A 27,079-nucleotide genomic window follows, 5' to 3' on the forward strand; every position below is an offset into this window, starting at 1 on the left:
AGCGTGGTGCACTGGCCGCAGCGCGCTGGCAGCGGTGGCCATTGGAGGGTGAACCAATGGCAAAGGAAGACCTTTCTCTCTGTCTCTCTCTCTCACTGTCCACTCTGCCTGTTAAAAAAAAATAAAAGCTTTATTGAAAACGAAATCAACCATTCTTTTACACAGACATATTACCTATGACTGCTTTAGTCATATGGTGACAGAGTTGAGTAGTTGCAACAGAAACCACAGGGCCCACAAAACCTCAACAATTTACTATATGACTCTTAACACAAAAAGTTTTCTATTCCCTTTCCTAAAGATTTGTGATCTTTAGTTGTATGCTCTAGGAGGTCATGGTAGTTTGTATGTATTTATATACCCATACACATAAGTACAAACTCAGCCATGTTCCTGGATTCCTTCATAATATGAACATATTTATTTGATTATAAATTCTAGGAGGGGAGAGAAAGAGAGAAGGAAGGAAAGAAGGAAGGGAGGACGGAAGGGAGGGAGGGAGAGTAGGAGGGAGGGAGGGAGGGAGGGAGGATAGAGGTAGACGTTCCACTTATCTTTGTCATATCCTATTCTGTTATTTACCCAGACACATCTAAAAACAATTCCGTTCTCTAACAACTCAGATCTGGACTTGGCAAATAAGGACAAAAGTTGTTTAGGAGATACTTTTCTCTTTGGGGATTGTCTCAATTTCACTGTTATTACTTTGGACTCAGAACAGCCAGGTTTTTTGTTGTTTTAAATGTATTTGTTTGAAAGGCAGAGTTACAGAAAGAGTGAGGGGAGGAGAGAGAGAGAGAGAGATAGAAAGAGAGAGAGAGATCTTCCATCTGCTGGTTCACCCCACAAATGGCCACTGTGGCCTGGGCTGAGCCAGACTGAAACCAGGAGCTTGCAACTCAATCCAGGTCTTTGACATGGGTGGCAGGGGCCCAAGCACTCAAAGTCATCTTCTGATGCTTTCTAAGGTGCATTAGCAAGGAGCTGTGTCAGAAGTGGAGCAGCTGGGACTCAAACTGGCGCCCATATGGAATGCTCATATTGTAGGCAGTGGCTTAACCACCTGTACCTCAACACCAACCCGAGAACAGCCAGTTTTGAGAGTGAAAGTGCATCATTGACCTATGGGTTCCAGGAAGGAACCACTCTTTGTCCTTCCCTAAGGCAATAAACTTCATTGCTCATCCTTGTAAATGGAATACTGAAAGGAGACATGATTTGAGGTTGACAGATAAAAATGCATTTTCAGTATTAATCTGATGTGTATGATGAAGCTTCCTGCTCCACTGATCCTTTAAGTGTTATCCCAGAATTCAGTATGTGTATCACTTCTAAATTCTGGCATCAAAATATAAGCAGGTACATAAATCTTTCCATATAAAAAATAGCAAGTGCAACACCCTCCTTCCTTAGTACAGCCTTTATTTTGGGTAGTATCTCTGTTTGACCCAACTTCAGGTCCAAACCTGGAGAGACTATTTTAAAATAAGGAGCTTGGATTTAAAGAAGTGGAAGAAGTTGGGAGTGGTTCATTAATTATGGCAAAGACAGTAATATGAGATATTAATAGAGTAACTGGGGTAAGGGGCATATGGGAACTCTTTGTATTACTTCACAATTTTTGTTTTATAAATTTAAACTATTCTGAAATAAAGTGTTTGAAGAGGGTAACATAAAATACAATGTCTATAAATCCCTTTACACTTTGTATTGGGCAAGTGTAGCTAGCCTTCCCCTATATATGCACCCCAACAGGAGTATGATGTCCTGCTACTCTAAGTCTCTAGGGAAGAAATTAGAGCCTTATCATATATACATATACATATGTGTGTGTGTGTGTGTGTGTGTGTGTGTGATGAAAGAAATGTATGAACATATATATGATAAAAGAAATTTTAGGAGCTGGATTTGGGGGCAGAGCCAAGATGGCAGAATAGTGAGGGCGCGCACCGATAGTCCGGGAAAAGATAGTTTAATAAAAGTGAAGTTACGGTAGCCTCAGGAAAAGGATCAGGAAAAAATTGCAGAGGAAACTCTTCTGGATCTAGTGGATGTGACACGGAGGACCTACGGGGAGAACAAGGTCGCCCACCACGTGGAAGCTGAGAAGCGGGAGCTGAGGGAGCCACAGGAGCCACGGGAGCCGTGGGAGCTGAGTCGCAGAGTCTGTGCTCCAGCGCTGGAAGGGGAAGTGAGACAAAAACCCCGGTAACCGAGACATTGGTGGAGAAAGGCAGAAAGAGCCTACAGAGAACGAGGCCTGAAACCCCACTGGGGAAAGTTCACCAGGCTGACCAGAAGAGAGAAAAAATTGAATACATAAGAGGAACCGAAACAGACATTAGCCTCTCTCTCCACTCACCTTACAAAGCCGAGCAAGAAAAAGGACAGGTGCCATTTTACGTATGTAAAGCAGCGCGCGCCATTTTGCATATGTAAAGCGGGTGCCCCTCATTAGCCAAGCAGAAAAACCTGACTCTGGTGGGGAGAAATAACAGGAGGTTAACACCTAATGAAAGTGTGGAGCTAACCAACTGAGACTGTGAAAAACTGAGGGAGGGCAAGAGAACTCACCGAATACACAAACTCAGTAACCTGGGGCAACCTGGTGAGACTGTGGAGAAATTTGAGACCACACTGAGGGCTGCATAAACTCTTTGTGTGGTCCCAGCAGTAAGCAGATGAATACCCACAAGGCCAGATTTCATACATCAACTACTCTCAATTCCACTCAGCTATGTGGAATTACTTCCCAACTGAGTCAAAAAAAAAAAAAAAAAAAAAAAAAAAAAAAGAGAGAGAGAGAGAGAGCAAGCAAGCAAGAGAACAATCTGGGTGAATCACCTTTGGCACACCCTTAACCCTGAAGAACCAAACAAAGCTCTCTGGCCACACCCATCACAGCCTCTAAAGATCCATCAAAAGCAGACAGTCCACTTAATCTAGAGTCACAGTATAACGAGAAAAAAAACCACACCAAAGAAACCAAAGAATATCTCCAATATGCCAAAGAACAAATGCAAAAACCAAGGTAACAAGAACAAGGAAGACACTATGACGCCCCCCCAAAACAAGACACCCCAATTCAAGATTATGAAGATGTTGAGATAGAAGAAATGCAAGAAACAGATCTCAAAAAATTGATAAGAACATTAAGAAGTTCTCAAAAACAAATTCTCGAACTACAGAAATCCTTAATGGACAAGATAGAAAATCTCTCTCATGAAAATGAAATATTAAGGAGGAATCAAAATGAAATGAAACAACTAGTAGAACATGAAACTGTGATAGTGACTAGAAATCATAATGAAATGAACAATTCAACAGATCAAATGACAAACACATTAGAGAGCCTTAAAAACAGAATGGGTGAAGCAGAAGAGAGAAGATCAGACCTAGAAGACAGAGAACACGAAAATATACAGTCAAACCAAAGAAAAGAAGAGGAAATTAGAAATCTAAAAAATATTGCCAGGAATCTTCAGGATACTATTAAAAAATCCAGCATTCGGGTTCTAGGAGTTCCTGAAGGCATGGAGAGGGAGAAAGGATTAGAAGGCCTTTTTAGTGAGATACTAGGAGAAAATTTTCCAGGTTTGGAGAAGGACAGAGACACCCTAGTACAGGAAGCTCATAGAACCCCTAATAAACATGACCAAAAGAGATCCTCACCACGACACGTTGTGATTAAACTCACCTCAGTGAAACAGAAAGAAAAGATCCTAAAATGTGCAAGAGAGAAACGTCAGATTACTCTCAGAGGATCTCCAATCAGACTCACAGCAGACTTCTCATCAGAAACCCTACAAGCTAGGAGGGAATGGCGAGATATAGCCCAGGTACTAAGAGAAAAAAACTGCCAGCCCAGAATATTATATCCTGCAAAGCTCTCATTTGTGAATGAAGGTGAAATAAAGACCTTTCATAGCAAACAGAAAATGAAAGAATTTGTCACCACTCGTCCAGCCCTGCAAAAGATGCTTAAAGATGTGTTACACACAGAAACACAGAAACACGGTCATCAGTATGAAAGAAGGTAAAGGATGGAAACCTCACAGCAAAAGATCACAGGAAGTTCAAAGCACATATTAGAAAATATCTTTGGTAAATGGCAGGGCAAAGTTACTACTTATCAATAGTCACATTGAACGTTAATGGCCTGAACTGTCCAGTTAAAAGACACCAATTGGCTGATTGGATTAAGAAACAAAGCCCATCTATTTGCTGCTTACAAGAAACACATCTTTCCAACAAAGATCCATACAGACTGAAAGGGAAAGGCTGGAAAAAGATATACCATGCCAACAGAAATGAAAAAAGAGTGGGTGTAGCCATCTTAATATCAAACAACATAAACTTTACCACAAAAACTGTTAGGAGAGACAACAAGGGGCACTATATAATGATTAATGGATCAATTCAACAGGAAGATATAACGATTATCAATGTATATGCACCTAATTACAGGGCACCAGTTTATCTAAAAGATTTGTTAAGGGACTTAAAGGGAGACTTAGACCCCAATACAATAGTACTGGGGGACTTCAATACTCCACTCTCAGAAATAGACAGATCAACAGGACAGAAGATCAACAAGGATACAGTAGATTTAAACAACACTGTAGCCCAAATGGATCTAACAGATATCTACAGAACTTTCAATCCTACAGCTAAAGATTTTACATTCTTCTCAGCAGTACATGGAACCTTCTCTAGGATTGACCACATACTAGGCCATAAAGCAAGTCTCAGCAAATTCAAACGAATTAGAATCATACGGTGCAGCTTCTCAGACCATAAAGGAATGAAGTTGGAAATTAGCAGCTCAGGAATCCCTAGAGCATATGCAAACACATGGAGACTTAACAACATGCTCCTGAATGAACAATGGGTCATAGAAGAAATTAAAAGAGAAATCAAAAACTTTCTGGAAGTAAATGAGGATAACAGCACAACATACCAAAACTTATGGGACGCAGCAAAAGCAGTGTTAAGAGGAAAGTTTATATCAATAGGTGCCTACATCAAGAAATAGGAAAGGCACCAAATAGATGAGTTTTCAATGCATCTCAAGGATCTAGAAAATCTGCAGTAAACCAGACCCAAATCTAGTAGGAGAAGAGAATTAATTAAAATCAGAGAAGAAATCAACAGGATTGAATCCAAAAAAAAAAAAAAAAATTACAAAAAATCAGCCAAACGAGGAGCTGGTTTTTTGAAAAAAATAAACAAAATTGACACCCCATTGGCCCAACTAACTAAAAAAAGAAGAGAAAAGGCCCAAATCAATAAAATCAGAGATGAAAAAGGAAACGTAACAACAGACACTACAGAAACAAAAAGAATCATCAGAAATTACTACAAGGACTTGTATGCCAGCAAACAGGGAAACCTATCAAAAATGGATAGATTCCTGGACACATGCAATCTACCTAAATTGAACCAGGAAGACACAGAAAACCTAAACAGACCCATAACTGAGACAGAAATTGAAACAGTAATAAAATCCCTCCCAACAAAGAAAAGCCCAGGACCAGATGGATTCACTGCTGAATTCTACCAGACATTTAAAGAAGAACTAACTCCAATTCTTGTCAAACTATTCAGAACAATCGAAAAAGAGGGAGTGCTCCCACATTCTTTCTATGAAGCCACCATCACCTTAATTCCTAAGCCAGAAAAAGATGCAGCATTGAAAGAGAATTACAGACCAATATCCCTGATGAACATAGATGCAAAAATCCTCAATAAAATTCTCGCCAATAGAATGCAACAACACATCAGAAAGATCATCCACCCAGACCAAGTGGGATTTATCCCTGGTATGCAGGGATGGTTCAATGTGTGCAAAACAATCAATGTGATACACTACATTAACAGACTGTAGAAGAAAAACCATATGATTATCTCAATAGATGCCGAGAAAGCATTTGATAAAATACAATACCCTTCATGATGAAAACTCTAAGCAAACTGGGTTTGGAAGGAACATTCCTCAATACAATCAAAGCAATTTATGAAAAACCCATAGCCAACATCCTATTGAATGGGGAAAAGTTGGAAGCATTTCCACTGAGATCTGGTACCAGACACGGATGCCCACTCTCACCACTGCTATTCAATATAGTTCTGGAAGTTCTAGCCAGAGCTATTAGGCAAGAAAAAGAAATTAAAGGGATACAAATTGGGAAGGAAGAACTCAAACTATCCTTCTTTGCAGATGATATGATTCTTTACTTAGAGGACCCAATGAACTCTACTAAGAGACTATTGGAACTCATAGAAGATTTTGGGAAAGTAGCAGGATATAAAATCAACGCACAAAAATCAACAGCCTTTGTATACACAGGCAATGCCACAGCTGAGAAAGAACTTCTAAGATCAATCCCATTCACAATAGCTACAAAAATAATCAAATACCTTGGAATAAACTTAACCAAGGATGTTAACGATCTCTACGATGAAAATTACAAAACCTTAAAGAAAGAAATAGAAGAGGATACCAAGAAATGGAAAAATCTTCCATGCTCATGGATTGGAAGAATCAATATCATCAAAATGTCCATTCTCCCAAAAGCCATTTATACATTCAATGCAATACCAATCAAGATACCGAAGACCTTCTTCTCAGATCTGGAAAAAATGATGTTGAAATTCATATGATGCACAGGAGACCTCGAATAGCAAAAGCAATCTTGTACAACAAAAACAAAGCTGGAGGCATCACAATACCAGCTTTCAGGACATACTACAGGGCAGTTGTAATCAAAACAGCATGGTACTGGTACAGAAACAGATAGACAGACCAATGGAACAGAATAGAAACACCAGAAATCAATCCAAGCACTTACAGCCAACTTATATTTGATCAAGGATCCAAAACCAATTCCTGGAGTAAGGACAGTCTATTCAATAAATGGGGTTGGGAAAATTGGATTTCCACATGCAGAATCATGAAGCAAGACCCCTACCTTTCACCTTACACAAAAATCCACTCAACATGGATTAAAGACTTAAATCTACGACCCGACACCATCAAATTATTGGAGAGCATTGGAGAAACCCTGCAGGATATAGGTACCGGCAAAGACTTCTTGAAAAAGACCCCAGAAGCACAGGCAGTCAAAGCCAAAATTAATATTTGGGATTGCATCAAATTGAGAAGTTTCTGTAATGAAAAAGAAACATTCAGGAAAGTGAAGAGACAACCAACAGAATGGGAAAAAATATTTGCAAACTATGCAACAGATAAAGGGTTGATAACCAGAATCTACAAAGAAATCAAGAAACTCAACTCCACAACATCAAAACAAACAACCCACTTAAGAGATGGGCCATGGATCTCAATAGACATTTTTCAAAAGAGGAAATCCAAAGGGCCAAAAGACACATGAAAAAATGTTCAGGATCACTAGCAATCAGGGAAATGCAAATCAAAACCACAATGAGGTTTCACCTCACCCCGGTTAGAATGGCTCACATTCAGAAATCTACCAACAACAGATGCTGGCGAGGATGTGGGGAAAAAGGGACACTAACCCACTGTTGGTGGGAATGCAAACTGGTCAAGCCACTTTGGAAGTCAGTCTGGAGATTCCTCAGAAACCTGAAGATAACCCTACCGTTCGACCCAGCCATCCCACTCCTTGGAATTTACCCAAAGGAAATCAAATTGGCAAACAAACAAGCTGTCTGCACATTAATGTTTATTGCAGCTCAATTCACAATAGCTAAGACTTTTGACCAACCTAAATGTCCATCAGTAGTAGACTGGATAAAGAAATTATGGGACATGTACTCTATAGAATACTATACAGCAGTCAAAAACAATGAAACCCAGTCATTTGCAACAAGATGGAGGAATTTGGAAGACATCATGCTGAGTGAATTAAGCCAGTCCCAAAGGGACAAATACCATATGTTCTCCCTGATCGGTGACAACTAACTGAGCACCAAAAAGGAAACCTGTTAAAGTGAAATGAACACTAAGAGAAACGATGACTTGATCAGCCCTTGCCCTGACTGTTGATGAACAACTTAATACATTGTCCCTCTTAGTATTTTTGTTTGTTTGTTCTACTTAATACTTTTGGTTGAATACTGTAATCAATACACAGTTATTCTTAAGTGTTGAAACTTTACTGAAGAGTGATCACTGTTAAATATAAGAGTTGGAATAAGTGAGGGAAGAGATGTGCAATTCGGGACATGGTCAAGCTGACTTACCCCAAACGGTAGGGTTAAAAACATACCAGGGGATTCGAATTCAATTCCATCAAGTGGCATGTACCAATGCCATCTCACTAGTCCCAGTGACCAATTTCTATTCACAATTGATCATAATGATAGGACTAAGAGCCAAAGGGAGCACATAAACAAGACTAGTATCTGCAAATACTAGCTGATAGAATAAAAAAGGGAAAGAACAATCCAACATGGGAAGTGAGATACACAGCAGACCCATAGAATGGCAGATGTCCTAAATAGCACTCTGGCCTCAGAATCAGCCCTTAAGGCATGTGGATCCAGCTGAAAAGCCCATGAGAGTATTTCAGGCATGGAAAGCCAAGACACTCTGGGAAAAAAAAAAAAAAAAAAAAACCCTAAATGAAAGATCTCCTTGAGTGAGATCCCAGTGAAAAGAACAGGTCATCAAAGAAGGAGGTACCTTTCTCTGAAGGGAAGAGAGAACTTCCACTTTGACTACGACCTTGTCTAAATATGATCAGAGTCAGTGAACTCAAAAGGCTTCCATAGCCTTGGCAGCTCATGACAAGAGCCTAGGGTGATTACTGATGCCATAAACAAGAGTGTCAATTTGTTAAGTCAACAACAGGATTCACTGTGCACTTACTCCCCATGTAGGATCTCTGTCCTTAATGTGCTGTACATTGAGATTTAATGCTATAACTAGTACTCAAACAGTATTTTTCACTTTATGCTTCTATGTGGGTGCAAACTGTTGAAATCTTTACTTAATATATGCTAAAGTGATATTCTGTATATAAAGAGAATTGAAAATGAATCTTGATGTGAATGGAAGGGGAGAGGGAGATGGAACGGGGAGGGTTGCGGGTGGGAGGGAAGTTATGGGGGGGGCAGTCATTGTAATCCATAAGCTGTACTTTGGAAATTTATATTCATTAAATAAAAGTTAAAAATTTTTTAGGCTGCATAACAAAATATAATAAACACTAACAAAGTTGGGAAACCAGAATAGGTAGAAATATGTATTGATAAATGTATTTTATTTATAATACTACAAAACAGAGAGAGAGATACTTCCTAACTGATGGTTTGTTCCCCAAGTGTCCACAACAAATAGAACCTTGCCAGGCTAAGCCAAGAACTGGAAATTTAGTTTGGGTCTCCCACTCTGGTGACAGGGACCCAGTACTTGAGTCATCACTTACTGCCTCACAGCGTACACCTTATCAAGAAGCTGGAATGAGAAACAGAGCCAAGACTCAAACCACAGCACTCCAACAAGGGGGTGTGGGTGTCTCAAGCTGGCATCCTAACTGCTATGTCAAATGCCCACCCCAAGTACTCAGGTATTAAAGCGTAGGTTCTGGGCAGTTTAGTGTGAACTAGAGGTGTCCAGTGTTCCCTCTGCTTTGATTCTAAGGTCTTCTCACTGCTCAATTAAAATTTCTCCAGGAGGTCTGTTCCATTTGAAGCATCAGTAAGAAAAGAAAGATTTGCTGATTTAGGTTGGATTCTCCTTGTGATAGATATGAAATTAAAAGACCAAAGTTTTCAAAATTTTAACAGCACTTTGATTTTTTTCTTAAAGGAATATAGTTTTTTGTAATCAGAGATCTTGTCTAGCCTCTTCATCATTCAGTTCCCAGAACCTATGACATTATTGGTACATAATAGATGTTTAATAAATATAAATGAAAGATACTATAGCTATAAAAATGAGAAGAAAAAAGTGAAATGAAATAATATGATATAGTGTTGAACAGGAACTTCAATATAAAATATACAAATGTGTGATTCGGAATGAATTTGCTTAATAATTTTGTATTCATAATACATACTCAAGAAGTGAATCAACAGGAAGAAAATAAGACTATTAGTCTGTGCCTGAAACTTTGAAATCACCTGCTAGGACTCAGAGTTATAATTGGATTTTGCACAAATATCCCATTTATAGCTGCATTTGTTTTGGTTGTATAAAATAGAGAAAATCCTGATTTACAGAGGTGACTAGTTAAATCTTTTAACGTGCTGCTTTGCAGTCTCAAAAGATTTTGATAAATGACATCCAGAAACTTGAAAGAGGAGTCAAACAAAGTCTTTCTGTAACTTCTAATGCTAATATGTCAGAATAATATGTGATGAACAGTTTTCTCAATAAACATAAATCCTTGTATATATAAATATACACATATGTAAGTCATATATATTGAAATATTATTAGATATTCAATAATATCATCTAGGAATCCCATATATATATCAATGCCTATCTTTATCACATATGACCTCAGAGTTTCATGAAAATCAAATTTATTTGATTTTCCATATTGGATCCAAACTTTAAGTTTCAATTCCTTTGCTAACACTTCATATGCAGTTGTAAATAAGATTAACATGGCAGGCAAGCATTGCCATTTGCGTCCCTTCAGCTTATTAAAAATGTCAGCAAGAGAGGAAAGCAAGCACAGCCATGTTTTAAGAGAGGTTTTCTTAACAGCGTTGTTACCAGAGAGGGGAAAAAACCATGTCTCATTTGAAAGATTTGTGGCAGGACTTGGCCTTGGCAAAACCAGCTAACCTCAATTGTAAAGTGAATTTGGGAACTCATCATCTCTATAGCCACAAATATTGCTAGAATTTCTGCAGTATAAAGAGGACACCTTAAAAGTTTGGCAGTTCCTATCACAGAGGCAAATACCATTTTGCAAGATGTTCGTTCATCTGCCTTGCAGTGCGTGGTTTTCTGCACAACATGGTCCATTTATGTGAACTCATCTTGGCAACTATTCTTACATGAATCAGAACTCCTGTAGTTTTTCCAACCATTACTTGCTCAATGCTAATTTCAACACCCATGCATTTTTGACAACTTATTTGCAGGCCTATTTTAAACATTAATGTAAAACTTAAATACTCTTCCTGTTGTATGTGCTTTAATGGTTTACTCAGTAATATTTATCTTTGGTGTTTGCTTGTTTCTTCACATCTTTTAAAAAACCAACAAATTTGGGCCGGCGCCGCGGCTCACTAGGCTAATCCTCCACCTAGCGGCGCCGGCACACTGGGTTCTAGTCCCGGTCGGGGCGCCAGATTCTGTCCCAGTTGCCCCTCTTCCAGGCCAGCTCTCTGCTGTGGCCAGGGAGTACAGTGGAGGATGGCCCATGTGCTTGGGCCCTGTACCCCATGGGAGACCAGGAAAAGCTCCTGGCTCCTGCCTTCGGATAGGCACGGTATACCGGCTGCAGCGCGCTGGCCACGGCGGCCATTGGAGGGTGAACCAACGGCAAAGGAAGACCTTTCTCTCTGTCTCTCTCTCCCCCTGTCCACTCTGCCTGTAAAAAAAAAAAAAAAAAAAAAAAAAAAAAAAAAAAAAAAATTTGTGCAAGGTACAATGTTGTTCCAACTCTGAAACAGTTGGATTGCAATGTTTTCATATAATTTAACATTTTAAAGTAGAAAATTCTGCACAGGTTACCTCTTAGAGTCTTTTTCACACATTGTCAGCTTCAGGCATAAGTGAGTGTTCAGAGCTTACTCATTTACCATCACTGTTACCGAATCAACAGGACTGAATGAGTATTATCCTAAAATTCTGTACTTTTTTCTTACTTTCAGTATTACTTTAAATGGTGCTACAAATTCTTTATTATTGGCAGGTTTACATTTTTAAGGGCACTTTTTCAAGAACATTAAGTGGTTCAAATTGCACTAGCAGATGCTGGGAGACTGATTTTTAGGGTTAAGATTTGACTGAAGCCAGCGCTGTGGCATAGTGGGTAAAGCTGCCACCTGCAGTGCCAGCATCCCATTGCGCAGTGGTTCAGGTACCAGGTGCTCCACTTTTAACGCAGCTCTCTGCTATGGCTTGGGAAAGCAGTAGAAGATGGCATAAGTCCTTGGGCCCCTGCACCCGCGTGGGAGACCTGGAAGAAGCACCTGGCTCCTGGCTTCTGATCAGCACAGCTTTGCCCGTTGCAGCCATCTGGGGAGTGAACCAGTGGATGGAAGATCTCTCTCTCTCTCTCTCTCTCTCTCTGCCTCTCCTTCTCTCTGGGTGTAACTCAGACTCTCAAATAAATAGATAAATCTTTTAAAAAAAGATTTTATTTCAGAAATTCAGAATTTGTCAGAATTCACAAAGAACTTTGCAAGTTTTAATTTCCCAAACACAATGAAGACCTTGTGTACAGAGTGCTATATTTGGGGCTGGTATAACTTGACTTGTGTCATCTGATCTTGATAATATTTATGACATCTCCCACGAAATTTCTTCTGAAATTTGCTATTCTTATTAGCTATCAATTTCTCATTGGCACGGCATTTACTTCACCTAAGTTTTAACAGTTCTACCTATGTGTACGTTTAATTTAGGTAAATAACCTCTGACACTATGTTTAGCACACAGTGGTCATGACGCACACTATACAGTGCACTTGTTATTGCACAACTGTCTAATAAGCCACAGGAAGAGCATGAGATAAGCAGATGTGCCTGAGCTGGCATTTAATTGATCACAGCATACATGTGCTGAACTAGTGAACTCACTTGTACAATTTTACATGAACAGACGTGCGGGCTTGAATTCAAAGAAACACCAGAGCAAAACTCCTTCCTTCCTAATCAATTACACATTTGTAGAAAGGTCACATATAAGCATAAATAAACAAAGCAGCCGCAGCCTGAAATCAGCAGGAAAGTAAGTTAAACCCAGAGCACATAGTATGCTTGACAGGTCTCTAAAGTGCTAAAAGTTGGCAAAAATCACATCTCAGTGTTTGTTGATATGGTTGGATTGCGAGGGGGAGGGGTTGTTTTTGTTCTTGTTTGGTTTAGGTCACAGCTTTTGAAATAAATGAAATATTCCCTAAATTGAATTAAGCATGAAACTGTAGAAGTATCTCATAAAACCCTGAGGTTTCACAGGAAGCTGTTTGAAGCTGCACACAGGTCTCAGAACTGCCAAGCCCAGCATAAGATGTGTTCAGTTTCTTTGGCTTGTGACTTTCCAAATGAACTCACTTCCTGAGAACAGGAGTAAAGAGAATGGACAGGAATGAAAAGGAGAGGAGATGGGAGAGAGGGAGAGGCAGAGAAGAGAAGAAAGGGAGGAATAAGGGGGGAAGAAGAGAAAGGGCAATCCTGAGCTGATGCTCTGGGGTCCACTGCGTTTACATCTGCTCAATCTCCACTTCCCTACCTCTCAAGTCATCTGCCTCCCACCCAGGTCAGATCCCTGTTAATCTTCTGCACTGTGACCCATTCTTGCTCTTCTCTTTCACAAAATTTTAGCAGTTTTAGGAGGGAAAATATGTCCCTACTCCCAGACAACCCAGCAAAAGAAAGCATTACAATAAGTTCATTGGTGTTCTAGCAAGCAACTGACACTTGTGACGTTTCAGTTAATTTTGCTAACAACATACATGACATCGTTGATTTCCTGAACCTATGACTGCAGGAAATATTAGTAAAATAAATGATTCTTAGATTAGGCATTTGGCTCAGAGGTCAAGCTACCGTATCAGAGGGGCTGGGTTCAACTCCCAGCTCTGCTTCCGTTCCAGCTTCGCGTTAACAAGCATCTGGGGAGGAAGCAAGTGATAGTTCAATTGCTTGGATCCCAGACACTCAACATGCAGCACCTGAACATTTGGGGACAGAACCCATTGATAGAAAATCTCTCTCTCTCTCTCTCTCTCTCTCTCTCTCTCTGTCTCCCTCTTTCAAATTACAACGAATACATAAATAGACAAAATGTTTCTTGAGTGCCTACCATATAAGTGTTTAAAAAAGACTATAATAACCATTTATCAGACTCTATGAGTTAAGTGAATCCCATTCATAATCTATTTCAATTTTCACAGAGCTATGAGATAGCAAATATACTTTCTAGGGCTGGATGCAATTTGTTCCCCGACTGTTCGTGTATTGGAAGCATGGTCTCTAGTATGGTGATGTTAAGAGGTGGCAGAGTGTTTAAAAGATGGGTCCAAGTGGGAATTGTTAGGTGCTGCCCTCAGAAGGGCTTAAATAGTTCTCTAGGACCCTGGATATTTCCCCTACAGTGAGTTGCTGTAAGAGCAAGACTGGATCCTGGCTACTTTTTGACTTTCTGTCTTACCACATGATCTCTTCCTCTCACACACACTCCTACCATTGTGATGTCATCCACCATGAGATGGGCCCTGCCAGAGCACACACCATGTTCTCTGGACTTTTAGCTTCCAAATCTATGAGGTAAATAATGTTCTTTTCTTTACTAATTATTCAGCTTCAGGTATTTCATTTCAGCAAATGAAAACTGATGAATGTAATAACACCCCTTTTCTGCATCAAAAAATTTTAGCTTAAAAGTTTAGTAGACTAAGATAAGACAATTGGTAAGGAAAGATTTCAGATTGCACCAGTATCATTCCAAAATCTGTGCTATTAACCCATATTCTACATTTCTTTCGTCAAACTTACTCATGTAATCTCAGCTTCAAAAAATTCATGACCAGAAGTTACATTTTTTACCAGATGTTATCCATAATTACAGGTTAGATTTTTAACATTTATTTATTTACTATTTTTATTTATCTGAGAGGTACGGAGACAGAGACAGAGAGAAACAGAGGCAGATGGGCAGAGTTCTGTCATCTCCTTGTTCACTCCTCAAATGCCCATGACAGCCAGGGCTAGACCAGGCTGACAGCAGGAGCTGTATGGAATTCAATCTGGGACTGCCACAAGGGTAACAGAGACCCAAGAACTTAAGTCACCACAATCTACTGCCTCTCATGGCACACACTAGCAGGAGGCTGGAATTGGAAGCAGAGACAGAACTCAAATCCAGGTACTGTAACATGGAATGTGGATATTTCAAGCAGCACCCAAACCAATGTCCTAAATACCCACTCAATATATTTTTAAAATATTTTTTCTGCATCATTATCTTTATTTCTTATTTTACCTATTCACCATAGCTAAAAAGGATAAAGAAATCTAACTCTTTAAAGTTTATTCTTAAAAGCCAGGATTTTTACAGCCTGCCATTATGATAGACGTTTCTGCTATGGTGTAGATGTGATTTGTCCCCCAGGGATCCATGTGTTGGAGGCTTCATCCCACAGGTGGCCATACTGGGAGGTAATAGCATCCTTTAAGAAGAGGGACATAATGGAGAATTCTCAGGTCAAACGAGGACAACATCCACAGAAGGGACTCAGGTAGTCTTCTTGTAACCACAAGGTCATTAACACAAAAGTGTTAGGAAAGTCTGAGCCTGGCTCTACCAAGCTCCCTCTCTCTCTATCTCCTGCTGGGCAATATGATAACTTGCTCCCTCCCACATGTGGTCCCATGATGACCATCTTGCCATCCATGACTTGATGTAGTGAAGAGAGTACTCACCAGAGCTAAGGCAATGTCAGTGTCATGCCCTCGATCCTCCAAAACTGTAAACTAAATAAACTTCTCTTTATGAACTTAATTTGCTTCAGGTATTTCATTAGAGTAACACAAACTGACTAACACAGTCTCACATCAACAGAAAACTTTATTCTTACCAAAAAGGCATCTTGAAAACTTTGTCAAAGTATTCAAAATATGGTCAAGCAATATCGAGAAAGGAAAGGAGCCAGAGATGAGTCAAATCACGTTAGCTCTTGAGGGGAATGTGGAAATGCACATGTGTGCACAATCACATGGAAGCTTGCATGAGAACATATGTGGGCACGTATGCACATGCACAGTTACACATTTTGCACTCTGCTTCTCTTATCCTCACTCAGCTTTCTTTTCCACAGGATCCTCTCCTTCCTTCTTCCTTAATCCAAAACATGCTCTCCAAAAGACCTCTTCACAGCAGAGCACTGCCAAGGTTAGCCAATTGATTCAGATATTCCCCATTCTCTCCACATAGCCAGCAGTCAGAGACACTGTGAGTCACTTTTTTTCTTCTCAAACATCCTTTACACAGTCATCTGCAAGCACTTCCATAGTACTTCCTGTTAGGTGGAGGATAACCTCTTGCAACCGATCTGCAGAAGTAGTTAGTCCTCGGAGCTGCAGTTATTAACTGTGCCTCTCCTTTAGTTCAAATCATAATTCAATATTTTGAAACTGGAAGATTTTGTCCAACTCCCACTTTTCACATATCCAAAGCTACGGCTCATTATAGCCCAGAGATGTAAAGTGCTAGAATGCTCTAGTTTGCAGCACTAACTCAAAACTGAAGGCAGTGATAATTTATGCAAAAGTCCTTTCCACCATACACATTGTAGTGCCTGGGGCATACCATCTGCAAGACAGAAATGCCACTTTTGCCAGTGATACAAGCTATGCAAGTCTACATACAATACAGTAATACAAGTCTGTAACCTGACTTTTACATATTAGCTCTTTTATCAGACAACCAACTGGCAGCCAGTTGAGCAAATACAATCTGTGTCTCATTTTGTAGAATGATCTTATCCTTCTTTTATTATTCTGTGATGGATATGCTTTCACACTCATATTACTTTGGCATGATACACTCATGCTGTTTTATGAAAAAATCCATAGTTTAAAACAGACAATTATGCAATCTTGATATAACCAATGTCACTTCATATAATGAATGAGTTAATAAAGTACACAAAATGATTACTTCCCTCCCCACTTTCCGCAGATCTTAGATGAGGCCGCTACAAGTACATACAATATAATAATTATTATTACAGTCTATTGTCAAAATATATTGAAGGCTTAACATCTACTGATTAGCAAATCTCAACGGGGTTTGAGGTGGGAGCTCTTTGGTCCACAGAAATAAAAATCTCTCTAAAGTAGACTTCTCATAAAATCCTCAGGATTCCTTAGTCTCCACTTAGAGAAAATGCTGTAATAACATTTTTTCTCTTTATATTCTGGCATATATGATTAGGATCATAGCCCATGCTATGAGTTATTGTGTGAAATTCTATTCTTCACAACCTCTCATTGTTAAAATTTGTGCTTCAATCAACAGTCCTAACACTGCCTATTGGTCTTTAATCTTTCAGAAGAATCCTAGTTTTTTTCAATACTCAGGCCAATATTTTTCTGGCTTATTTCCCAGCTTTTTATGGCCTATGTTTCATACCTGGAACAAAATTTTTCTTTCCATCTTGTAATACTGTCTTCTTTAAGTCTTGTGGAGGGTAATTTACGTTATTTTTCACAAACCACTAATCTACATTCAAGTAGAAACATTTTCTCAACTAATCAGTGTATATGCAAAAGGAATGGGAAATTATCTTATGAGGACTTGAGTCTAAGATGGTTTTCATTTAATTTTGTCAGTTCCTGAGCCAAACACCAAACAATAATATGGCTCTTTATGCCTGATGTGAAAATACAATATCATAAAATGTCCTTAATGTAAAATCATAAGATATCATTAAGGGATGTGCTGCCCCACCAAAGTCATCTATTTTCTCACATTCTTAGTGTATCTTTCTAGATCCTTCTCTTCAGTCTCTTTTTTCTACTCCTCATTCATTAACAAGTATCTATGGTCCAGAATCTGCACACGCATGCACACACACACACACACACACAGAATTCTCTCAGACTCAACCTGGAGCGTGTCTCTCTGTGAGGAAATGTGCCACGAAGAGAGCTCAGCCCTTCACTGTGGGAACTCAGCACATTCCCCATCTGCTTAAACCTGGAGAGACCTTTTGTGATCTGGCTGCGATTCCCGCTTGGAGCTCTGCCTGAGAAGTCTCCAGGCTAGAACTTCAGCAGACTCCTGGGTTCAATTCGGCACAGGGCAGTCCAAGTGAAAGACTACAGTTCTCAGTTTCATATGGCTGAGTTGAGCAAGTGACCAGCTTTGGGCCTACTGGATGTGAGCAGAAAGTATGTAAAGCTTCTGAGATAGGTACCCCAAAGAAAGGGCGATGGCCTCACTGCTGCTTCTTCCCATTCCTATTGGCTACAATTTAGGTGTGACAGAAGGAAGCAGCGCAGCCATTTTTTTTTTTTTTTTTTTTTTTTGACAGGCAGAGTGGACAGTGAGAGAGAGAGACAGAGAGAAAGGTCTTCCTTTGCCGTTGGTTCACCCTCCAATGGCCACCGTGGCTGGTGTGCTGTGGCCGGCGCACCGCACTGATCCGAAGGCAGGAGCCAGGTGCTTCTCCTGGTCTCCCATGGGATACAGGGCCCAAGGACTTGGGCCATCCTCCACTGCACTCCCAGGCCACAGCAGAGAGCTGGCCTAGAAGAGGGGCAACCAGGACAGAATCCAGCGCCCCAACCGGGACTAGAACCCAGTGTGCCGGCACTGCAGGCAGAGGATTAGCCTATTGAGCGGCTGTGCCAGCCAACAAAGCAGCCATCTTAAAAACAGAGAGAAAGCCACATGGTTTTTCAGTCTTATTTATTTGCTTGTTTGTTTGAGAGAGAGAGCAAAAGAGAAAGGGAGATCTTCTATCTGCTGGCTCATGCTCCAAAGGCCCACAACAGCCAGTACCAGGCAAGGCCAAAGCCAGGAGTCCAGAACTCCATTCAAGCCTGTTATGTGGGTGGCAGGGACCCAGGTAGGTGGACCATCAACTGCTGCTCACAAGTGTATCAGCAGGAAGCAGGATTAGAAGCAGAGGTGGAGCCCTACCCAAGACATTCCCATGTGGGCTCAGGCATCCCAAGAGACAACTTGACCCTACACCACAAAGCCTACCGCATGAAGCCACAATCTTAAGCATAACAGCACAAGATAAAAGGAGCTTGGGTTTTCAACATCATGAAGTAATGTGCTCCTTGTGTTTGAACACAAGCAACACAATATATGAGATAGATGATATATGAGAGACCAACTTTCATTTTGTTTCAGCTACTGCTCTTTTGGCCTTCGTAACTGCAGAGAAAGCTGTATCCGAAGAAATATTATCATCCACATAAATTCACTTATGGTCATTATTGTGGAAACTGGGTAGTCCCTTTCAACATGGAGACACTTTATTTAAAAATGATGAAATAAAAAAAAATGAAAGCCATTCTTGAGCAATTTCTTTGGTGATTTCCTCCCTGGATTTTCTGTTTTCCTTTTGGACTTAGTTATAGGATTTCCATAACTGGTCTTTTAATTTGCATAATTTTATTGCTCCCTCTTATTTATTATCCATCTCTTTCTGTCATAATCCCAGAAAGATGTCCTCAACTATATGTAACCTGTTGAATTTTTATTTTGCTATGTCTTAAAAATCTCTTTCGTTATATTGCTTCTTTTTTTAGGATTTTCTTTACTTCATGGATATAGTATGTCAATTTTTTAAATTGACAAAATTTATATAAGTTTACTATAAACATCATATTATTTTGAAATATGTATAAACTGAGGAATGGTGAGATCTAGCTGACATGCATTGCATCAAACATAATTTATTGTGATGACAGAACACTTAAAATCTACTCAGCCATTTTCAAGAATATAAAACATCATTATTAACTATAGTCACTGTGTTGTACAATATACCTCTTGAATGTATTCCTCTTAACTGAAATTTTTGTATCCTTTGACTATCATTTCTCAAACTTCCACTCCTATTCTTACTTTCCACTTCTATGAGTTCAACTTTTTTAGATTTCACAATTAAGTGAGATCATGCAGTATTTGTCTTTCTGTACCTGAATTCACTTAACATAATGTTCTCCAGGTTCATCCATGCCATTGCAAATTACAGGTTTCCCTTCCTTTTTAAGGCTGATTAGTAGCCGGCGCCACGGCTCACTAGGCTAATCCTCCGCCTAGCGGTGCCGGCACACCGGGTTCTAGTCCCGGTCGGGGCACCGGATTCTGTCCTGGTTGCCCCTCTTCCAGGCCAGCCCTCTGCTGTGGCCAGGGAGTGCAGTGGAGGATGGCCCAGGTGCTTGGGCCCTGCACCCCATGGGAGACCAGGAAAAAGCACCTGGCTCCTGGCTCCTGCCATCGGATCAGCGCGGTGCGCCAGCTGCGGCGGCCATTGGAGGGTGAACCAACGGCAAAGGAAGACCTTTCTCTCTGTCTCTCTCTCTCACTGTCCACTCTGCCTGTCAAAAAAAAAAAAAAAAATGGCTGATTAGTATCCAGCTGTGTGTGTGTGCATCATTTTCTTTGTTCATCTGTTGATAGACACTTAGGAAGATCCATATCTTGGCTATTGTAATACCACAAAGAACATGAGAACACAGATATCTCTTCAACACACTGATTTCATTTCCTCTGAATTGTTTTCAGTAGTTGGATTACTAAGTCATATAGTAGTTCTATTTAATTTTTGAAAAACCTCCAAACTATTTTCCAAAATGACTGTACTAATTTACATTCCCACCAACAGTGTTCAAGAATTACCTTTTCTCTGTATCCTCTCCAACACTTGTTATTTTTTGACTTTTACAAGTGTGAGATAATTATCTCATTGTGGTTTTAATTTGTATTTCTCTGATAATTTTGAGCATTTTTTCAGATAATCTGTTTAACATTCACATGTCCTATTTGGAGAAGTGCCTATTCAAATCCATTGCCCCTTTTTAATTCAGTATTTTTTTCTCTTACTATTGAGTTGGGTTCTTTATATATGTTGAATATTAATCCCTTATCAGATGTGTAGTTTGAAGAATATTTTCTCACATTCAATAGCTGTCTTTTCATCCTGTTTATTATTTCCTTGACAGCAGATGAAAGATCTCTCTCTCTCTCTCTGCAACTCTTTCAAATAAATAAAGATTCAGAGGCCGGCGCCGTGGCTCACTTGGTTAATCCTCTGCCTACGGCTCCAGCATCCCATATGGGTGTCGGGTTCTAGTCCCGGTTGCTCCTCTTCCAGTCCATCTCTTTGCTGTGGCCCGGGAGGGCAGTAGAGGATGGCCCAAGTGCTTGGGTTCTGCACCCGCATGGGAGACCAGGAGGAAACACCTGGCTCCTGGCTTCAGATCTGCGTAGCTCTGTCTGTAGCGGCCATTTAGGGGGGTGAACCAACGGAAGAAGACTTTTCTCTCTGTCTCTCTATCTCTCACTGTCTATAACTCTACCTGTCAAATAAAAAAAGACAAAAAAGAAAAATAAATAAAGATTTAAATAAACAAATTTAAATAAATCTTTAAAAAAAAGAAATGGTTGGAAAAAGTGAGGTCAGCATAGGAAAAGACAGAAACCTGGTCTTCTCCCAGTTAATATTCACTAATTTGTTTTTTAACTCTCATCAGAAAAGTTCATTGTTGTGTGTGGGGATTTATTTTAGATTTTTTAGATTTATTTGAAAGGCAGAGTTACAGCAAGGCAGAGGCAGAGAGAGGAGAGAGAACAAGAGAGATCTTCCATCTACCGGTTCACTCCCCCAAATGGCTGCAACGGCTGGAGCTGGGCCAATTTGAAGCCAAGAGCCTGGAGCTTCTTCCAGGTCTCCCACATGAATGCAGGGGCCCAAGGATTTGGACCGTCTTCCATTGCATTCCCAGGCGCATTAGCAGAGAACTGGATCAGAAGTATAACAGCCCCCATATGGGATGCTGACACAGCAGGCGATGGCTTTACCCACTATGCCTCAGCTCTGGCCCCATTATTGTGGTTTTTAAAAAAATTATTATCTAGAACTGCTTCATTTCTTCTTGGTTCTTATTTTGATGGGTCATTCTGGAATTCCATCAATGTTTGTATGGATTATTCTTAGCTTTTCATTAATCAGTTCATTTGTTGATACTTCATACCTGAGCGATTTCTTAGGCACACTTGGAACACCCCACAGAGCCAGGTGAAAGGTGCTGGGCAGCTGGCTCCTCGGCCCTCCTGCTCCCATCTGCCAGGGGCCGCAATCCTTTTGCACGCAGGCACCTGCGGAGACCCGCCCATGGATGCGCACTGCTCACCTCACAGAGGCGAACCTGCCACACGCCCCACTGCGCCTGAGCACGGTCTGGCAGCCTGCGACTGTGCTTCCGGGTGCCCTCCACCAGCCGTGAGGCGCTTCCCCAGTGACTGTGTGTCAATTTCATAATCTGCCACTTTTTAAATATTAGTTCTTATTGTGGGATGATTGAGAAGCAACGTTCTTTGTGGGAGATCCCACCAAGTCAACATTTAAGATTGTTCTTTTTCATTTAGGATGATTCTGTTTTCCTGGAGAAAAGCTCTTCAGGCTCCTACCTGAGGATAGGGAGTGGGAAACGGTGTCCTCCAGGTTCTCTGCGTTCTGGAAGAGCAGACAGTCACCTTTCAATATGCAAATACCCATCCAACCCATCATCCTCTGCTCCCTGGCCAGCTCCTTCTAAAGAATCTGAAACCGAGCGCTTTCTTTCTTAGAGGTTGAATAGCATGTCGTGAAGAGAGATTGTGGATTGACCTAGTGGAGTGTGGGGGAGTAGGGATGGGAGCAAGAATCAGTTATTCATCTGGGTCTTGGGAAGGAGATCCAGGGACCTTAATTTCTTCCACATGCAAATTCATCGTGTCCATTCCCATGAGTCTTTCATGTCTCCCAAAGTGGCTGGTGCCTCCCTTCTGGAAAAAATTTACTTACTTTTTAGTTTTAACAAATTTTTTAACATTTGTCATAAATACCTCATACATAAATATCATATATATATACACACACATACATACCATTGTTTTTGAAAGCAGAAATGGATACATTAAAATCATATAATATGTGATTCATAACAAATAATAAAATGAAGAGGAAAATGCATATCATGATGTAAAGGGTATAATTCAGTGAGTACAACATTTATAAATGTCTATATATTAAGTAATGTGGCATTCACATGTTTTTATACTGTTTGAATGTGTGTTCATCTCCACATACAAAAGAAAATGTGGAATTTGTCCTTCTTACTTCACTTAGCATAACGATCCATCCATTTTGTTGCAAACGTCAGGATTTCACTTCTTTTTAAGGCTGAGCAATACTCTATCATGTATATATACCACATTATCTTTGTCCAGTCATCCTTTGATGTATAACTAGGTTAATTCCATATCGTTGCTACTGTGAATTTGCCTGCAATAAACATGGCAGTACAGGTATCTCTTTCATATGCTGACTTCATTTCCTTCAGATATGTTCCCAGAGGTGGGAGAGAGTTTGGTCACATGCTGACTCTATTTTTAGTTTTTTGAGGAATAGCCATACTGTTTTCCATAATGGCTATACTGATCTGGATTCCTATCAACAGCCTATCACGGTTCACTTTTGTCCACATCCTCACCAATATTTGTTATTTTTTGACTTGGAAAATTGCCATTTTAATTGCAGTGAGATGATCCCTCATTGTGATTCTTATTTGCTGGCTAATGATCCTGAGTGTTTTTCCCTTTAAAAAATATGTATTCTTTTTAATTTAATAATTTTTAACATTTTACCATATACATACATAACACACTATTTTTCTTGAAAGCAGGGATATTAATACCACATAACATATGATTCATGACAAGGATCTTAAAGTGATGAAAGAAGGGAATGTTAATATGTGGAAAATAAAATTTCATGAAGACAACATTTATAACTACTTACATACCAAATAATCCACACATTCTTTACTTAGTCTCTTTTGTTTAGAATCTTCATCTGCAAATGATTAATCCATGCCTTTGCTATCTTCCCTAAGTCATATCCAGTCTTCATTCTCTATATCACAAAAATTCATTGTCTACTATCTTCTCCTTTCCTGTTTTTCTCTCATAAGTTTATGTGTTTTTTAATCATTTCATTTTGATGGACTTTTGAGATATGTGTGTTGAATCACACAGGTGACCTTGTACATGTTTAAACTGTGTTTCAACAAAATATGTTGCACCTACGTTGTCCTAGTCTGCTTTGAATGATAGATTCCTTGAGTTATTATCATAATTCTTTCATATCATCAAATGCAGTTCTTACACCTTGAATCTATTCAGAATTAAAACAAATATAAATAGAGATTTAGCTTCTTATTTTAGCCAACCTTTCTAGAACATACAAATCCCACTTATAGTACAATCTTTAGTTAATTATTTAACAAGAAAGCAGGGGCAGGCATTTGGTCTAGCACTTAAGATGCCAGGTTGGGGTGCCAATGTCTCATGTCAGAGGGCATAGATTCAAGTCCCAGTTCCACTCTCAATTCCAGACTCTTGCTAAGGTGCACTCTGGGAGAGAACAGATTGATGGCTGGAGTGGCTAGGTCCCTACACCCACATGGAAGATCTCTATTGATTTCCCAGTTTCTGGCTTCAACCTAGCCCAGTCCTCTTTGTTGCAGGCATTTGGGGAATGAATCAGCAGATGGAAGTTCTCTCTCTCTCTCTCTCTCTCTCTCCTCCCTCTCACTATCCCTCTCAAATAAATAAATAAATATTTTTAAAACAGAAAAAGTTTTCCTTATCAAAAACTATTTTTTATTTTTTTATTTTTGACAGGCAGATCAAAAACTATTTTTAAATGTATGACTTTGATTGTAAACTCATTTACAAGTGAAGAAAATGTTGGCCAAAGAATCACACTAGGATCAAAACAGTAAATTTCCCCAGAAAATTTCCTTCTGGTAATAGGCAAAATTATTTGCAGCTACTTTCCCAAAGAAACCTTTTATTTAAGGAATACAAACTTCATGAATTTCCTAAGTACAACTTGAGGAATATAGTAATTCTTCCCACCATACTCGCCCTCCCACCCACACTCCCACCCCTCCCCCTCCTCCCTCTCCCATTCCGAGTCCCATTCTCCACTAAGATCCATTTTCAATTAACTTTAAACAAAGAAGACCAACTCCATACTAAGTAAAGAGTTCAACAATTTGCACCAAAAGAAAAAAAAAAAAAACTGTTCCTCAACAGTAGAGACAAGGGTAGTTCAAAGTCATTGCATCTTGAAGTTAATTTCATTTCCTATTTTTTTTAGAAACTTAATTAACTTTAAGGAAGCACCAAAAAATGATATATCTTTTGCAAACACTTAGACATAATTATAATACAACTCTTTGAGGACTGAGGTCCTGCATGGGAAGTTAGTGCACAGTGACTCTGGTTAATTTTACAATTAGCACTCTTATGTAGGACATGAGGGATCACCTGAGGCTCTTGACATGATTGACCTAGGCTATGGAAGCCTTTTGAATCCAAAATTCCGTCAGTATTTAGACAAGGCCATAAGCAAATTGGAAGTTCTTTCCTCCCTTCAGAGAAAAGTACCTCCTTCTTTGATGACCACTTCTTTCCACTCAGCTACTATTTTTCAAAAATCATCTAAGATGGGCCTGTGTTGTGACACAGCAGGGTAAGTCATCACCTACAATGCTGGCATCCTTTATGAGCACCAATTCCAGTCTCGGATGCTCCACTCCCCAAGCAGCTTCCTGCTATTGTGCCTGGGAAAGCAGTAGCAGATGGCCCAAACGCTTGGGCCCTGCCACCTACAGGGGAGACCCAGATGGAATTCCTAGTTCCTGGTTTTAGCCTAGACCATCCCCTACCTTTGTTACCATTTGGGGAATGAACCCACAGATGGATAATCTCTCTCTTTCTCTGTTTCTCCCTGTCTCTGTAAACCAACCTTTCAAATAAATGAATGATCTTTAAAAAAATTCCTGAGATATTAATCCACTGGAGTTCCAAGAACAAAGCATATCTGGACTTCTGGTCAACTGTGGGCCTGAAACTCAAGATACTTCTACTCGATTTGAGAAGCTGATCGAAATTGCTTGCCTTTCTAGGTTGTCTGTTGCAATTTGAAGTCGTGCATAATTTTCTAAAAGGCAGACTGTTTTTGCTGAGTTTCTGTCCAGGAAATCTTTCATTTTCTTGTTAACAGAAATTAGTCCTAGAAAATGACATTTGAGTTTAATGATTGTGTTGTGTTGGAAGACCAGAATATTTAATTTCTGTTGATGCTCATATCTTTTAATATATTGTATTACAGGTTACTAAAAGCACCTACCACATTTTACTCATTGCTATAATTCAGGACAATCTACCTGGAGTCCTTTTCTTGAAGTTTCTATGGGGGGTTTTGTGGGGTTTTTTTATGTTTTTAATTACCTTTCAAATAGCATGTTCTGTTTCTGTTTGCTCATAAGATATTATTGTACCTATCATCCTTCTCTTTGTGTTAAATTATATTAATTTTAACTGTACTTATCTTAAGCCTCGTTCTAGTTTACACACTCAGCTGGTTTTCATTAGAGTACAGAACTATTCTGTTTGCCTATTCTGAACCCTTAAATTGCAGAAATGACTTTCTCTGCTCCTCTCCTTTACCCGTCCTGTCTCAAATTGGCTTCTCCCTTGGAGTCAGTTCTTCATTCCAATTGGGAAAATGTCAGAATTACTACTGCGATAATTGGTTTAAAACTATATGTATTTTTTCTCACAATTTTGTGACAGGAAATAGAACACCGAACCTGCCCAAGGTAAGAATGACAGGAACTAGGTCTAGTGCCACCAACACCAGCACTGATGAAGTTCAGCCTTCCACAATTCAGGGGCTCTCTTTAGCATATGTAGACACCAGAATCCACCACAGACCTGCAAATTATGTGTGATCTACTCGGCTTGCCTGGATGAATGTCAATGCCCTAGTATTCAATTCTTCCTTAAAACAGCTGTAGATGACAAAAATACACCATTGCATGTCTGCAACCCCCAGGCATGATAGAAACCAAATATTCAAGATAACTTGACAAGTTCTATGGGTGGCCAATGAAGTTAAATGATCCTATAAGCAAAGAAATGGAGAATAACACAAGCATTAAAACCATGAGGAATTGGATTTTTTTTTTTATTTAGGCTCATTGAAGTATGATGCCATTATCCACGTTACCAAGTTAATCTAAAGAAGCAGATGTAGAAAGATGCTTTTGCACTCCCAGACTTCGGACTTAGATTCCCAAGTTCACTATTCAGCCCTGCCATTTAC

The 27,079-nt window shown here is 39.7% G+C and overlaps 1 long non-coding RNA gene across 2 annotated transcripts in view; it reads right to left on the reverse strand.

Moving 5' to 3' along the window:
• Nucleotides 1-22,662, reverse strand: part of LOC103350140 (uncharacterized) — a 102,319-nt gene extending 79,657 nt beyond the window's left edge. Inside the window, exon 1 of one of the 2 annotated variants that reach the window (XR_007923570.2) lies at nucleotides 21,894-22,662. This is a non-coding gene — a long non-coding RNA (uncharacterized lncRNA). The remainder of the gene's footprint in view (nucleotides 1-21,893) is intronic. The other variant, XR_007923569.2, reaches the window with a different exon arrangement.
• Nucleotides 22,663-27,079: the final 4,417 nt, after the last annotated feature.

This window comes from Oryctolagus cuniculus, chromosome 7 (assembly GCF_964237555.1).
Source record: "Oryctolagus cuniculus chromosome 7, mOryCun1.1, whole genome shotgun sequence".
Taxonomy (NCBI): domain Eukaryota; kingdom Metazoa; phylum Chordata; class Mammalia; order Lagomorpha; family Leporidae; genus Oryctolagus; species Oryctolagus cuniculus.